The sequence below is a fragment of the Cydia splendana genome, chromosome Z (assembly GCF_910591565.1).
Source record: "Cydia splendana chromosome Z, ilCydSple1.2, whole genome shotgun sequence".
NCBI lineage: Eukaryota > Metazoa > Arthropoda > Insecta > Lepidoptera > Tortricidae > Cydia > Cydia splendana.
Window position 1 is genome coordinate 44,762,719 of NC_085987.1, and position 18,560 is coordinate 44,781,278.

The 18,560-nt window shown below is 37.4% G+C and overlaps 1 protein-coding gene across 2 annotated transcripts in view; it reads left to right on the top strand.

Moving 5' to 3' along the window:
- The first annotated feature begins 230 nt into the window (after positions 1-230).
- The window catches only part of LOC134804054 (glucose transporter type 1), a 100,155-nt gene continuing 81,825 nt past the window's right edge, over positions 231-18,560 (top strand). For both annotated transcript variants that reach the window (XM_063776937.1, XM_063776938.1), the window contains exon 1: positions 231-593. The gene's annotated coding sequence lies outside the window, so the exon portion shown is untranslated. The remainder of the gene's footprint in view (positions 594-18,560) is intronic.

Here is an 18,560-nt window from a genome sequence, read left to right on the forward strand (position 1 = left end):
CCATACGACATAATATCAAAATCAGTTCAGCCTTTTACTAAATAGATGAAAATATCGGATTATTCGGTTAAACACCAAAATATAAGCATAAGAATATACAATTTTTCATCAGTAAATAATTTTTTTAAGGGTCGGTAGCACACATCTGACACCTTAGATAATCATGCGGGCCACGCTTGTTTGCCATATGTTTGTAATAATAAGTCAATCCCTATGTGTAACTAATTAACCGAGCCATTTATATAAGTTGTGGCGTAAACATCAAAAATCCTACGGAACCCTAAAACCACCATCAAAATCGGGACTCGAATTTCTTTCGCAACGAAACCCCGCAGAGTGCGAGCTTGCCATTATGACGTCACAGTTTAAGTAACGAATCACAGTAAACCAAAAGGCAACAAAAACCCAGTAAGTGCAAGCGATGTAATGCTCTACGGATTGGGCGGCGCTCGGCGCAGGCCTGAGTGTATCGACCGCGCTCAGCTCCGGGCATCATTCCACTAGTAGTCATGCGCGAGACATTACCTTACTGTGCCATCGACCGTGTGTACTGGGAGTGACGATGGAGAAAAGGATCTAGGATCTGATACCAGGTTAGTGCCTAAGCCGCGCCGCGAATGCCCTGGCCCATGCGAAACGGACCCAAGGTCTGAAAACCTTGAAGCCTGCACTCATGATTCTTTACACTGTGATTCTTAAATTTAGAGTTTGATTTTCATACGCTTACGTATTTCTTTAAAGTAAACAGAATAAATATCTGTGTTTTAAAATTTGTATGCTTATTATTAATTAAAATTGTAAGAATCGTAGTGTCTGGCTTCAACATATTTTTTTTTGTATTTATCACATTTTATTTAGCTAAGCTTGTACATTACTGTTAACAAATCAATAATATACTTCTTTAATACTAAATTAAGTTTGAATCGTGAAGATAAATATGACAGATGATACCCGTTTTGTAAGTTCGCGAATCGCAGAAAAACAACCGTTTGCCATTTTGGAAATCGATAATATTTTCTGCCCGTTGACAACTGTCAAAACGTGCTCAAAGATTTCTATAAGTTCCTTCTGTACTATTCTGTTACAGGATGTGCTTATTTTGATTTGATTATATGAATAATAACAGTTTTCTGTTTTCTTTCGTATTTCTTTCTTTTATTTCGTGTGGTTGATTTTAAATAGACAAGTTAATTTTTATTTGTTGAATTATTTAGTTTGTGAATGAACAATGATAATGTTAGTCAACAGTAGGTAAACTAAATATAAATAACTTAAATTAACTTATAAACTATTTATTTTACACTTTTTAGGTACTGCTGCTGTGGTCATAATATTTATCAACGCGATGTATAAAATTATTCAAGTCCAAGATTTTGCACACCGATTTGATATTTATTCCGTTCTGTCATATATCAAAATTTGCTGCCTTTTTGCGCAAATATAGATATTGATTTCTCATTTCCACGTAAAAACTAGTTTTGTGATATACATAAGTAAAACAACGTGACTAAGCAAATACTTGATATAGACAGTACGAGTGTAATAAGGAATTATTAGGAAGTGAACAGCGATGGGATGTAAAATAATTCAGATTTTAAATATGGTAACACAGTGGTTTCATGTAACTTGAAGGTTGGCAACGCAGTGGTAAATGAACGAGAAAAAAGTTATTTCACAATAGGTAGGATGTGTTTGGAAGTTTAACGAAAAGGATTCTAAAATTTGTCATTTAACTAAATGACTTTTGTTATTCACAGAAAGTTCAAATCTATCAGTTTTTGCGGATCCTTTCCCTAAATTAAAAAGAATGTGCCAAGTTACCTATAAAATATCATTCCTGTTTTATGTAGAAATCGCCCATTCAGGTTTTTTTCATTTTACTCGTCTTCCTCGCGTTGCCCCGGCATTTCGCCATGGGCGCCATGGCTCATGGGATTATTTATTTTACTATCAGACAAATTAGATCTACGTTTCATGTTTAGTTTATCTTCACTTAATATAGTACCTTTTTTTTTTTCATTTATTTATTAACACAAAATATTTATATTCATTCAAAGAATTATGACAGCGAACAAAGCCCCCTGAGGCTTAACTGCCGCTGTAATCGCTCTTATTTACTCTTAATATTATATTAAGCTATGGAGTATTTCATTTCCTATAAAGGTTGATTTTGTTATGTGTGACCATAATCTGAGGGGTGAATATGTTGGTCATGCCGTGCAACTTTTACTATGAGCCAACCCCGAATTAGCGAAAAAAAAAACCCGGCCAAGTGAGAGTCGGACTCGCGCACGAAGGGTTCCGTACCATTAAGCAAAAAACGGCAAAAAAATCATGTTTGTTGTATGGCAGCTCCACTTAAATATTTATTATATTGTTTTTAGTATTTGTTGTTATAGCGGCAACAAAAATACATCATTTGTGAAATTTCAACTGCTTAGCTATCACGGTTCATGAGATACAGCCTCGTGACAGACAGACAGACGGACGGACAGACGGACAGCGGAGTCTTAGTAATAGGGTCCCGTTTTTACCCTTTGGGAACAGCAAATACTAAAAACAAAATAAAATATATATTTAAGTGGGGCTCCCATACAAGTCATACAACAAACGTGATTTTTTTTGTCGTTTTTTGCGTAATGGTAAGGAACCCTTCGTGCGCGAGTCCGACTCGCACTTGGCTGGTTTTTTTTTTATTAATTATCGATTTTTGAAATGTAATGGCGATAGTTCGCCCCTCAGAGTACGGTCAGACATAACAATATCACTCTGTATATTATTGTATTTTATACTAGCAACTGCCCGAGACTTCGTCCGTTTGGTACCTACTCGTCACTGGAAATAAAGTGGTGTCACAACTGTCACAAGCTTTTTTGTGTTTTTTTTTTAATTGAGACACTTTTATATATATCAAATACGCTGTTGATGATGTCATCATCATCATCATCATCATCATCTCAGCCATAAGACGTCCACTGCTGAACATAGGCCTCCCCCTTGGACCTCCATACGTGCCGGTTGGAAGCGACCCGCATCCAGCGTCTTCCGGCGACCTTAACAAGATCGTCTGTCCATCTTGTGGGTGGACGTCCTACGCTGCGCTTGCTAGTCCGTGGTCTCCACTCGAGCACTTTTCGACCCCATCGGCCATCTTCTCTGCGTGCAATGTGGCCTGCCCATTGCCACTTCAGCTTGCTAATCCGGTGGGCTATGTCGGTGACTTTAGTTCGTCTACGGATCTCCTCATTTCTGATTCGATCACGTAGAGAAACTCCGAGCATAGCCCTCTCCATAGCTCGTTGAGCGACTTTGAGTTTTGAGATGAGGCCGATAGTGAAAGACCACGTTTCGGAGCCGTAAGTCATCACTGGTAACACACATTGATTAAAGACTTTCGTCTTGAGGCACTGAGGTATGTCGGACGAAAAGACATTACGTAGTTTCCCGAACGCTGCCCAACCGAGTTGGATTCGGCGGTTGACCTCTTTCTCGAAGTTGGACCTACCTAATTGGACTACTTGTCCTAGGTAGATGTACGAGTCAACAACTTCGAGTACCGAGTTCCCAACAGAGACTGGGATGGGCACAACATTGGCATTTGACATAAGTTTCGTCTTGTCCATGTTCATTTTCAAGCCCACCCGTTGTGAAACTCGGTTGAGGTCATCGAGCATCATGCTGAGTTCCTCCATCGACTTTGCCATGACTACGATATCGTCGGATATCGTGATGATGTCATTTGCTCACAAATATCTGAATATGTACCTATTACTTAATAATAGTGGCTATGTCCAGATATTTATGAACGCCTTGGCCGCTCCGATATACCTGATGGCAACCGTACAACTATTATGGTTATGAATTAAATGAAATAATTTAAGTTTATTTACAGTAACTACTTAACATAAAATGTTTTTATACCCTGATTAAATGTTTTTACCATAGAAATGAAATTATAAGGCTTTAAAAGAAAAGAATAAAAAAAAATGACTAAGTATACATTTTATAGTAATTTCTTGGGGGTACTTTCAATTAACAATTTAGCAAAAGTATCGTTATCTATGGAATGAGGAGTTAAATATCAGAATGGATATTGTATAACAAACGATTTGAACCCAAATTTCAATTTATCGCTTATCGTATTTTTTTTTAAATCGTACTTGGAACGTAAAATGCTCTAGTGCAGAAACGTATCATTTTCTGCACACCTTTTAGAACATGAGAAATGAAATATACGTTTTTGGGTTAAAATTCTCTGATTCCGTTACCCAAAAATTGTCTGGAAGTCTCGCTCTTTAGCGATAAGACCGCCTGTTGTTGTTTGTGTTGTAGTTTATTCTGACCATTTATATTTTATTGAGTGAGGTGTGCAAGATAAAGTATTACGAGTATATCTTATTCTATATACTGCAAATGAAGTTTTTACTTCTCATGCTCGTAAAGTTGGTGTTTAAGTCGCGTGTAAAAGGCATGGAGTTGCTTTTTATAGTTTTTATGCTCTAGTGCATAAAGTAAAATCATCTACTACGACCCTTATTGACTTAGCAATAAAGTCCAAAACCTGCCACTGCTGCAGCTGGAGGCCGGGGGGGTACCTCCCGGCCGTGCGCGGGCCCAAGTACCTACTCATTTGTTTAGTCTAGAATAAATACGGTAAAAAACCTTTAATATTTGATATTTCTGTATATTTTCCTCGCAATTGAAGTGAAAATCAGAGTGTATACTCGGGCATGTCGATATTTCATTTTGTCAATTTCTCGTTTTTGCTGGAAAAAGTTCTAGGTCTTCATTATCCATTATGAAACTAGAATCCATTTTTAGTGTTCCGTACAAAACTTTGTTCACGGAACACTTATGGGATCACTTCGGTCTTGAAAATCAGTAAGTGCGTTTTTCAAAGAAAGTAAGTACCTAAATTAAAGATAACATTGCACACTACATATGTAAGTGCATAATTGTTTTCCATCGTATTATCTCGGAAACGTTCGTATTTGTCATGCTACTTCAGTCAACCTCAGTACTTTTTGTACCGAGGCTGACTGAAATAGCAAGACACGTTCGTACGTTTCCGTGAAAATACGATGGAAAATAAATTATGCACTAAGTACATCTGTAAACTAAAAGCTAACATTGCACACTATCTATTCTAAGATTCCAAGCGAAACGAAAATAATTCCAACATGAATTTTTCACAGATAAATTGAAACCTATTTCAATTATTTGAAAGCGTCTTAAAAGAAGGCACAGACTTTTAATTCCATAAATGGTGCGGCTGGTTGCGCAATATGGCGACGAATCCGCAACGTCTACAATTTTTGCAAAGTATTGTCTGTGGTTGCACTTTTCGAGATTAAAAAAAATCTTGCGCCCTCATTCGAGCGAGGTTTCACGCTGGCCGAATGTGAGTTTTAAAGGCTAATTCAAACTTACCCTTTGACATCAAAATGATAGTGTTAGACCACGCATAAAATGATAGCACACGCAGTGCAAGTGTTGCTTATACGTCATAATGTCATAGAGTTAAAATAACACTTGCACGAAATCGTTGCAGACTTCTTTTGGTCTAACTCACGTCTAACTCTATCTAAATGATATCTTTTTAGGGTTCCGTACCCAAAGGGTAAAACGGGACCCTATTACTAAGACTTCGCTGTCCGTCCGTCCGTCCGTCCGTCCGTCCGTCCGTCCGTCCGTCTGTCACCAGGCTGTATCTCACGAACCGTGATAGCTAGACAGTTGAAATTTTCACAGATGATGTATTTCTGTTGCCGCTATAACAACAAATACTAAAAACAGAATAAAATAAAGATTTAACTGGGGCTCCCATACAACAAACGTGATTTTTGACCGAAGTTAAGCAACGTCGGGCGGGGTCAGTACTTGGATGGGTGACCGTTTTTTTTTTGCCGTTTTTTGCATTATGGTACGGAACCCTTCTTGCGCGAGTCCGACTCGCACTTGTCCGGTTTGTTTTTGTTATCATTCGCCCGTGCGTCTCGCTCGCGCTAATGAATGTACGGGTAAGTACGAGCAGAATGCGCATCGCAAGTGAAAAATAGCTAAATTACATCATTTAGTTATTTTTTTTTATGTAAAATGTAAGTTCGATTTCGCCTCCAAGACTAAAATTCGCCTAATTTTGTGGAATACTGATTTTTTTGCATCGACTAAATTATTGCATGTATTACCTATTTTTACTTTTTGCGTAGTATTTGCCAAACTTAATTGCAACCAATTTAACGTTATACAAATAAAAACACAAAATACATAAATATTAGGTGCCAATCTAACACGAATTGACCAATAACACAGTACCATTTAATCTAAGCAACAACAGTTCAGTAAGATAGAACCTGGGACCTCCTTTCTTCGTAGGCAGGGTCACTACAGGCCGTTGTCTTAAGGAGCCCACAGATTACTAGTTCGCCGGACGATATCAGCCTGTCAGGTTAAACGCAAAAGGTGACAGTTCCGAACAACTGCCAGGCTGATATCGTCCGGCGAACTGGTAATCTGTGGGCGCCTTTATATCAGTTATATCTTATACAACCAATTACCTAATCTTTATATCGATCAAGTTATCATGTGATATGTTACGCTCCATCTAGAGTTAAGGGGCCCACAGATTACTAGTTCGCCGGTCGATATCAGCCTGTCAGGTTAAATGCAAAAGGTGACAGTTTCGAACAACTGACAGGCTGATATCGTCCGGCGAACTAGTAATCTGTGGGCTCCTTTAGAGTGATCTGAGACCACAGGATACTCACTTACGAATTTTGATTCGTGAGGTTAGCCCGTGGTTTGCAATTAGCCTGAATAGGGTTGCCACTGAATCGAATTCGAATGCATCAAAGGAGAAATGAAGGGGCGCACACAGACATGATGAATAGCTGTGGGTTGATAGGATTGTTTTTAATTTAAAGCTAGGGTTGTCATTACCTATTAAGTAGAGATAATAACAAAAGATAAACCTCAAACATGTTTCAAAATTTATTTCCTAATCTCATTTAAAATTAGATTTAAATAATATATTTATTTACCTATATTTATCACAACTCCAATAGATAACTAAACTATAAAACTTAAAAGCTAAATCTAAAAATATATAATAGGTAAGTACTACTTAAAATAAAATACTAGAAAATATCCCCTTGTGGCATGGTGCCGTAGATGTTGGCAGCGTTTCCTCGCTGTACCGCTAGACTAATTCTTTGAGCGAAGCTAACCTTTTGGATAGTTCCAAATTCCAATAAGCTTGAAATTAAAACCTCACCATGGTTTTTATGAATGAATGAATGACAATCTTTAATTCAGTCATGCAACTAGTGGCACATAGACCAATACTTTAAGAACTACCAAAAAAAGCGTCCACAAGCTTTACTGTCTGATTTGCAGACCTTACGTTTGTTTGTGATATACTTAAAAAAATATCTGGGAACATAGCCAAGTGACAATCCTTAGTAGGAAACCTCAATCGAAATTTAATTAATGTATTGATATGACCACAGTCTATTTCGTAAAGTAAAAAATATGTACTGGTATTAAAGTCGTGTACACATATGACTGTACCATCGTCCCCATACTATTCAACAGGGTTGTTTACACATGTTAATTTTATAATTAAATCTAGTTAAATAGATAGAAAATGAGCAATTTATCACAATAAATTGGAAACTTAAAAAATATATAGGAATAATAAAAATATACAAGACCTCAAATATTCGAAAAAAAAAACTTTTTTTTAAACTTCCAGAGTGACGTCACGATGTATTGCCATTTTGTTAGAAGCGTTTCGTGAGTAAAGTGCGGGTGCCAGACTTTGACCATCATTTGTGACTTTTGTATTGCTTTAAGACAATGGGTCCCATACAGACATTTGATCCTAAAAACAAACCTGATCGATTGATACCATTCATAAAAAAATGTCAAATACCCTATTGGCGTTTTTCGATATACGATTGTCCTTTGGCCAGGCTTGTGGCAACCCTGAATCATTTCTGCGCGCCCTCGTCAATTCAAATTGCATATCTGTACTGTTATTCCGATCACTTGGCGGGGTCGAGTCGGAGATTGATGGTCACTTGTTTTGGTGGTCTGTCGCCTTAATTGTTATGTAGGTATAAAAAATAGTTTTGGATAAAAATTAGCAGTTTATCAAAATCTATAAAAATGTACTATATGAAAAACACCAAAACACTAGGGCTGGCAGTCCAACCCGAGCGCAAGCATCACTAAAACATGTTGTGTTCTTCACAACTCTGTTCGAGAGAGAGACGGAAATAAATTTACAGTACATATGGTCCTATTTTCCCACACTATTAGGGCGTAAAATAGCACTTTTCGTGTGTATGTCAAAAGTTTAAAGGGCCATATGTACTGTAAAACGTTGTACGAGACACGTGCGAATAGGTAATTCGCAACTCGTGTCGTGTTTTAATTTATCGCCACTCGTTTCGAATTTCCTCCTTTCCGCACTTGTATCGTAAATAACTACCTATTGTCGGCTCGACAGTTGCTCGCAGTGTGAACGCTTCCATTTAACGGAGTTCCGAGTGGTCGCCGGCTTGTGCGAAAGTCACAGTCGATAGTGCGTAATGGTTTTTAATGGGGCCCACAGATTACCAGTTCGCCGGACGATATCAACCTGTCAGTTGTTCGGAGCTGTCAAATTTTGCTTTTAACTGACAGGCCGATATCGTCCGGCGAACTGGTAATCAGTGGGCCCCTTTAGAGTCCGCAGCAAGTTCGGTTCTCCATACACACGTAAACTGAAAATCGTAATTAGATTCCAAAAAAAAGTAAGACAATGTTGCCAATTATTACTAGTGCGTCTTGTATTTATGTAAAAATAAGTAAATAAAAGTACTATTTAAATCGTAGGAGTAAAATTACCAATAAATAAATTATCTTAGCGTGTTTATTTATAAAAAGGAATTTACTTACAAACAAATTATTGCAGTGCCAGTGGCAACATTGTCTTACTTTTTTGGAATCTAATTACGATTTCCAGTTTAGTAACGGTCTCATTTTAAAACGACTAGCTAGATTGCTCTAAAACTGTGTACTTACAGGATAAGGTATATATCTAGTACTGTAATTCGTTTTGATAGCTTCAGATACCATGGTTACAAAATTCAGCTAATTCAAGTTTTTCTACAAAACTTGTTCTTGCTCTATGTCGTTTGTGTATACTGGAGCTATATAAACTAATTACAGGACTAGATATACCTCATATCGTTGTATGTTCAAAGTTTCATTACAATCCAACACGTAGTTTTAAAATGAGAACGAAACTCCGTTTGTATGGGAAGGTGAAATACGGCTGAGCTTGCTGGAGTATCTTAAGGTCAAGTAACTTTTGCCCGAACTCAACTCGCCTCAGCGAACCAATGAGAACACGGCCTGACCACTGCATACACATACATACAGTCATAGGTACTGGAGCCGCACAAAATAGATTCCCAGCCGTATTCGAACAATGAGATACGTCAAATGTATCTTTATGTGTTATCTGTCGTGGCATCACCGAATGGGCCCTACGGAAGACCAGCGCTGGGGGGCTACCGCAAAAACCGAAATTCGCAAATTGCTGGGATCTTTCTCTTTTACTCCAATGAAGGAGTAATTAGAGTGACAGAGAAAGATGCCCGCAGTTTGTGAACTTCGATTTTCGCGGTTATAGGTAGCATTATGCTGATTTGGGTCCATTTCGTGATGCACACTTATTGATGTCTTATTTTCTTGCTGTTGTTGTCTGTACATGTTCGTACATGTTTTGTGAACGTCACGAATAAATATCTTTTCTTTATCTTTATCAAATAAGTACTAGATATTGAAAAGATATGGATTGGATAATGTCAGTGTCAAAAGTGACGTTTTTTGTTTAAAGAAACGTCAATTTTGACACTTGTTTGACACTGACATATCCTATCCATATCGTTTCAATATCTAGTATTTGACGTATCTCATTGTTCGAATACGGCTGGGTATTGCAGCGATGATACGTTCTCTCGTTTGTTTTGGTGAATATTTTCGCGGAAATGTAAGTTTTTTTTTATTTGTTGCACTGTTTCTCGAGAACAGGCTGAATGGACACTCTTGGTTGGAAAATAATTTCCTGGCTTCGGTTATAAAATGTGACGTCCCACGGTCAAAGGTACCTTATGGCGGGTATGGAGTTATGCATACCCCAGTAATCTACAATAAATAAGCTATCGATAACACAAAAGATCAACCTTCTAGGTTGCGTAGTTACAGAGATATGATTTTTTGAAAATAATGTTGTGAAATGAGCAACTTTACGATAGAGAAGTTTTAAGTTTAGCCGCCTAAAAAACTATGTTCCTGAAGTAAGTTACATAGTTGACTACAAATAATAATACCTTATATATCTGAGATTAAAAAAATATTGCGACTTGTTCTGTAATGCAAATAGAAACTTTTGATATCGACTGATTTATGTGTATACTAACCAATCTCTTGAAAATAAAGTTTTATTTCATTTTTACGATTGATTGCAATGAGCTCTCAAGATTTAAATTTTATCTATTAGAAAACGACACTGACAGACAGTTTAAGCAAAAAACAATACCGATTTAGAGGTGAAAATGTATTTTCTGACTTTTTCATATAAAATCACAAAATTGAATATTTTTACTTTTAATGTGACACACAATCAATTTTTCTGAGCACATATGAAAGAAATTCTGTCATTCAAATGAAATAAATCCTAAAACCCCAACTAAATACTATATTTAACCCCTTATGCCACTTTAAACTTACATAACAATAACAGTATTTGCTCCATACATTTACGAAAAGGTACCTTATGGAAATAAATCTAATAATACATCACTACAAAATATCAATCATATTACAGTTTATCTTTTATGAATAGAAAATATTAATTTACATTAAACTGCCCCAAATTTAATTAGTTCTTCGTCATAATAATCTTAAAAAAGACCAATAATTTGTATGTAATGAAAAGGTACCTTGTGGTCAAGTTACATGATGAGGCATGATGATGATGGAACAGTTAGGATAAACTAATAATATTTTGGGGTTAAGATGGTATAAATCGTCTATTTCTTATCAATAATATATTTCGGTTGCTATTGAAGATAAGCGGCATTGAGGTTCAATGACCTCAGATATTCCATAAGGTAATGCGTCGGGTATTGGCATTTTTCAGCAAACCAAAGGCTGATTTACTGCATGCGACCAAACCAAATGAAGATTATTCTAGTTAAGAAAGACTTGACGAGAGTAACTTTGGTATTAATAGCAATCTACTTGGATTTGTGATGTCGGTCTATGTACGGTTATAATATTTGCGAGGCGCCCCAACCAGAACTGAAATTATCAAATTAGTTTTGCAGAATGCTAATACAGTTACCAATCAACCAAACTTCTTTTCCCGTATTGACTAGTTTTTTTGGGAATTTTCAATCTTTTTTCCATAAGGTACCTTTTCTACTAAACTCTGAGACGACATTACTAGGCTTATAACTAACTTATAACAAAAATAAAAACAGGTAAACAAACGTTACGCATTAAGGTTTCAGATCACACAATAAAAAAAAATTGAGCATTTTTTCACCTCTTTACAAAACATTTCATATCTCCGAAACTAGAAACCCTCATAAGGTACCTTTTCCCGTGGAACGTCACAAATGATATTATTCTGTACCTAGTAAGGTAACAAAGGGCCTACCGTGAACCACGTTCGACGTGTTGCCTCACTGTCGCACTTGAAAATTCGTACGTAAGTGTGACAGGGAGGCAAGACCCTCAGATTTCTACTAATAGATGAAACGTGTGATTCATGAGACGTGAGCAAGACAGGACGGGAAAGTGGCCGACCGGGACCGCACTCTTTTTCATACAATACGTGTTAACTGTTCGAACTAGGTTCTGAGGACCTACCGCGAACCGGGCCATTTTATTTAAAGTTGTCCCCTACACTTTTTTTTAAAATTTGGGATTATTTATGTTATTTCTACTCAGAATCACACGAGCTCTTTTGTTCCTAATAGGAGAAAAAAAGTGTCCCGAAATTTCCATATATTTTTCGATCTTTCCATTCCGTGGCCGCCATACAAAGTCTATGAAAAATGATAACGGAATGGAAATAAAAACCTTGGGACACTTTTTTTCTCCTATTAGGATCAAAAGAGCTCGTGATTCTGAGTAGAAATAACATAAAAATTCCCAAATAAAAAAACCGGCCAAGTGCGAGTCGGGTTCGCACACGAAGGGTTCCGTACCATTATCTATAAAAACGGTCATCCATCCAAGTACTGAGCCCGCCCGACGTTGCTTAACTTCGGTCAAAAATCACGTTTGTTGTTTGGGAGCCCCACTTAAATCTTTATTTTATTCTGTTTTTAGTATTTGTTGTTATAGCGCCAACAGAAATACATCATCTGTGAAAATTTTAACTGTCTAGCTATCACGGTTCGTGAGATACAGCCTGGTGATAGACGGACGGACAGCGGAGTCTTAGTAATAGGGTCCCGTTTTACCCTTTGGGTACGGAACCCTAAGAAAAGTGTAGGGGACAACTTTAAATAAAATGGCCCAAACACGTTCGACGTGTTGCTTTCCTGTCACATTTACGAACGAATTTACAAGTGCGACAGGGAGGTAACACGTCGAATGTGGTTCGCGGTAGGCCCTCTGTTATCCCTAGTGTACATTTCATTCGATAGCGTGACGTGATGTACGCGTTTGCGTTTAGTGTCATTTCGTATGGGATTTTGAGTTTCTAAAACGTCCCGCTTGGCGCGCTGTTCAAAATCCCATACAAAAATAGACATAACGCAAACGCGAACACACGTCACGCTATCGAATGAGTTTTACACTAGGGGTTCTGTAAGTTTGTTGGTTTCTTATTAGCATAGAGAAATAATACCTATAGGTAAGGAAAGACATGAGCGTGTCTTTTATTTTTTGCCATTTTATATATTGTGCCCTGTTTTGCCACTTTTGTGTTATTTCTAGTCAGTATCGCGAGCCCTTTTTATCCTTATAGGAGAAAAAAGTGTCCTAAAATTTCCATACATGTTTCAAAATTTCCTTTTTGTTACCGCCATACAATGTGTATGGGGAAATGGTAACACAATAGGAACAAAACTCTGGGACATTTTTTTATCCCATTAGGATCGAAAGAGCTCGTGATTCAGAGTAGAAATAAAATAACACATACGAGTAAATGACAAAAAAGGTCACAAATTATAAAAATGGCAGAAAATAAAAGAAACGCTCACATACATCAGTTTTCTTCCTACTAGCAGAGCCTCTACCATCAGTTTTAACATTGACATAACGCTCACGTCTACGTAATTCACTTTCTGTACATCTCGCTTGCACTATTGCTCGCATATGCGAGTACGAGCGAGATGCATAGAAAGTAAGTTACGTAGACGTGAGCGTATATGTCAATGTCAAAACTGATGGTAGACGTATAGTACTGATAAATTCCGCTACTTGACGCTACATCTTGACTACGAAATAACTCGCGTTTTACCACTCTTTCCTTACGTATATTCCTCTATGATGTAAACAATAACCCCCTTATTCATAAACTTTACAGGCCTGATTTAGTTAAATTATGTTTTAATCCTTTCCTACAAATACATAAATCAAAATGACAGATAAGGACAAACGATTATTAGCTAATTGAGGCTTGTAGTGCGTTTATGAATAAGGCGGTAAGCATATTGTGAGTGAGTGCTGCCGTGACGTTGAAAGCATTTTTGCGCTTGTTATGTTAAGCAGGCCACTGACGAGCCTTCCAAATGGATGCCGTTACAATGGATTCATCCAAATGGACGGCATCCTAATATTAAACATTGTACGTTTTTGACATTCACGGACCGATTTTGGATTGCAGCCACGCTATTTGGACTGTTGGAAGGCTCGTCAGTGGCCACCTTTATGGTAGCCATACTCGTATCTACCTATAGTTGTAATATCATTAATGTTTACTATATATCACTGCAATTGTTCCATTCCATGTTTTCATTAGGGCTGATTTAGACGGCGCGCGAACTCGCATGCGATTTTAGTTACACTGCGGACTGTCGGTTACGTCCAATTCAACCGACTGATCAAAAACCGCAATGTAATGAAACTCGCATGAGAGTTCTCGCGTCGTCTAAATGAGCCCTAAACCTTAGAGCATTTAGTAACTGGAGACTGTCATTTTCTGTACAAAACAGTCTGCCGATTTTTGCGGGGGATGGGACGTCAAATGTACCTATTGCTATTTCTACATGATTTCTACTTAACGTACAAATAGCCATGTCAGTCCATACAAAAGTTTGCACAATAGGGAATATTAGGCAAAGCTCTGCGTAGGTGGTACAACTAGCACATACAGTAAACAAACATCAATGACGACAATGACACATCATGCGTCACTACGTCAATCACATGGCCTACCGTGAGACACGACAATCGAAAGTTCGGTTTCTGCCTCTTTATCACTCTTGTGTATTCGAGCGATAAAGAGGCAGATAACTGAATTTCGATTTTCGCGTTTACCGGTAGGCCCTTGTTAACAAACCGCCTTGATGCATCAATGTCATATTTTATTGTCTGTGAAAACTTGTCAAAAAACAGTTTAAGGCACAGTATGTATAAGTTCAAGTTCTATGGTTTACTAGAGGAGTTAGTGCTGCACTCTGGCGGCAGAACATTGCAGTAATATCCCCTATTGTGCAAGGTTTTCGGCAGAGGGGTAAGCTCTTAAAGGCGACTCCAGTTATTAAATGCTCTAAGCTGCCATTGTCCCATGCCATGTTTCCGTAAACATATCAATCACCGCAGTTTCCGTTAGATGGCACCTCATTAACATGGCTGACATATGACATCTCCCAATACAGAAAGGACGCTTTTAGCATGAGGAATTTCGTACATAGACCGTACAGGGGTGTGAAACTCTTCCTTTCGGGCATTCTCGGCTCCGTTCGGCTCAGCATTATCGTTGACACTACTTGACGTCCCTTTGCGTCCACGACCACAGATAAGATAATTACATGAATTTTGACAACCCTAAATAGCAGAAAGGGATAGTACCATACATAAGAAAGGGATAGCATGATTCGTCCCTGAACCGCTGTTTTGTAGGACGTTTCCTTTCTGTACTAGTACTATTACTATTTTATTCTGTGGTATCTCTATAGCACGCGCGTAAGTACCTACATAAAAAATAATCACGTATTTCGATGAATTGAAAAATACTCTTCTAGGGTGTGGGAACCGAGATTTAGATTTTAGATGGACAAGTTAGAATTTGAATCGACGGAACAACCCGCACCATTGTTAGTTGGTCCGTTCCGACCTTAGAGAATATAACCAAACGGAGTGGTCATTAACAGGCGTTCCCCTCTGTCGAAAATAGGCGGCCAATGGTCAACCTCATGTCAATCACATGTATGGACTGACGTTTATCTGACATGGCTATGTTTACGTTACGTATACATTTGATGTGCCCCTCCCCCGCAAAAAATGGCAGACTATTTTGTACCGAAAATCTATCATTTTCTCAACATGGCGTCTCCGTTGGTTATATTCTCTAAGGTTCCGACCGATCTCATACAAAAATGTCTGTAGGGCTATGAATGGTCAGTTTTTTATCATCTGTCATCATGCCTGTCACGTTGTAAGTGCGAAAGTGACGCACATGACAAGTGATAAAAATGCGACCGCCGCTGGTAAAAAACTGCTTTAAGCGGCCCACTGATTAACAGTCCGCCGGACGGTATCGGCCTGTCAGTTGTTCGGTTCTGTCAAAATTTTGTTCCAACTGACAGGCCGATACCGTCCGGTGGACTGTTAATCAGTGGGCCCCTTAAAGATGAACAAAACAATATCACTTTTCCAAAAACAGCTCAAGCCACACAATCTAATCACACTGTTTTCTTAACTCAATAGGGTATTTGACTATTAGAGTCTGGCTACTGAAATATTAGCAAATGTATGGCGGGAAATTCAAAAAATCTTGGGCTGGTCACACTTTGTGTAGTAGGAATTATAGTTTTGATACTAGAATTATTTTTATATATTTTTGCTTTTCTGTGCACACGTAAGGTACCTAAGGATATAAGTTAAATATACGTTGACGTGCACACAAAGTCAGCTCACACAATTTCTACCACTATGTAAAGTACAGTCAACGATAAACACATATGTTAACACTTTCTCACCATATACCATTGTATAACAAGGCGAAAAATGAAATGTAGTTTAAATAAGACCTAGCTCGATAATACCGTAAAATTAATCCATCACCAAAAAATACATAAGTACTATGCCAAATATGCTAAATGCTAAGTATCAAAATATTTATAGAGCACCAACCTCCTAATTTGTTTACATTAGTTTAGGAGTTGTAAACATTGCAGTTTTTCGTTATACAACGCTACACGTCGACATCGCACATTGTCGTAATTATTTACGAGCTTAAATAATAGTTTGCGAACCTCACTCAGTATAGATATTATTAATATTATTTAAAATAAACCCCTTATAAACCGCAAACAATTTGAATGAATGACATAAATTGACTACTGTCTTTTAGCTTTTTTTTAAATCATAGACAATTGGTGATACAACAACGAAATATCTGTCAACAATTTTTAAGCTAGCCAGACTCTACTAGTCAAATCAATTTCTTTTTTCGAACTGTGAAAACGATTTTGCTACTATGGAATTTATATGAAACACTAGAGCATGTGACGTCACTATCAAATTACCTACCGTAAAACGGGGTCAACAGAAATCGCGGGGTGAATAGAGAAATTTTGAACTTTTTCGTTCAAGTTGTTATATTAAAAAACGTACATCTCTAAAATTAGATTTGTTGGAATGCGTATACAGTAGACTATTTATGAGAATAAATACATTAATACCGAAATAACTTAATCAAACTGCCTAAAAGTTAGATTTTTTTGACTCTAAAGTAAGGTCTCGCCGAGGTATGAAATGAAGCCTGTCTGAACTTTGTTCTAGCGGTAAATGTTTTGACATTAACTAAGTAAAAGTTAGCTAACCTGGTAATATAGTATCTGTAGTACCTAAATAATAAATAATATCACAAATTTTCTCTATAATGAGGCAGTTTTTTTCAAAAACTAATAACAAGCAATTTTACGTGATAAAGGGGTCAGTAGACACGCATATGGGGTGAGTAGTTCCGCTATAGGGGGTGATTAAACACCACAAAGGGGTGTAGAGACACGCCTTGGGGGTTAAAAGACACGAAAAAATAATTTTGTGTCAAATAGCTGTTTAACACATATATGTGTCCCAGAAATCGACGTCAAGCCGTAAACGGATGATAGACCTAGTCATAACAGTTATCATAAAAATACAAAAAAAAATCCAACTCATGTTCTTTAAAAATTATGGTCACTTTAAAACATCATTAAAAAATCCACACCCTGTAATGGTTTTTTAACTCTTGTTACTAAAAATTCCATAATTTATTCTATTTTTTTTATTATTATGTAATCTTGAATAATGCTTCTGTAGATTTTTGCCTAAAATTTAAAGCCAACTGCTATTACTTGGAAAGAAAATTACACTTTATCAAAACCAAATTATTTAAATTTACTGTTTCGCCCAACTTTAACTGACTGTACTGAAAAAAAAATGTACTACGCTAGTTTGGCAAGTAACGTTAAAATTTTGAATTTGTAAATAGGGGAAGATTTGCCCGGAAAATAACCCGATCTTTTTTAAGAAGATGTCGTGCATGCATTGCCGCTGAAGGAAGGCAGTTTGAACATTTATTGTAAAAAAATAATTCAAATCTGATAATTTGTTTTTTATTAAAAAAAATTCACAGATTTCGTGCCTCACACGACTATCGAGCACATTGGAAATGAATCTACGGAATATTGTAGCTGAGCGACGAGAAAGTCTGGATAAGGAAAAAGTTACAAAATAAAACTACAACGTTGAATGATAATTATTTTATTCTTAGACTAACACAAGTATCCTGGACATAACGCATGTGAACAATTAAATTGCAAAATTTCCACACGCGTATGCAAGTTTGAATAATTGTCGCCGTGGCGCATAAGTATAGGTACATATTTCATAAAAATGAAATATGTACCTATACTTATGCGCCACGGCGGTAATAAAAATTAGCAGGATATATTAATGTTCAAAGTACAAGAAAATTATTACACGGCAAATCCGTAGTCAACTCGAGAAGTGGTGATCGGCAGCGGCCCATTTGCTGCAAGATATGAAATTTTCTTGACAGCAGTTTGACGCGACGAGAGATGACCATAACAGCGTTTGTCTATGTTGCACCAAACCTGAGTTCCAATAGGTACTACCAGGGTTCAGCATCAGCTATCTTGGGTAATGCTCTACCATGTGCTCATCATGACGAATCGGGTGTCCAAAACAGCGTGAGCCTATGTTGCACCAAACCTGAGTTCCGCTAGGTACAACCAGGGTTCAGCATCAGCTCTATCTTGGGTACTACTCTCCTAAGTGCTCATCGAGACGAGTCCGATGACCAAAAACAGCGTGTG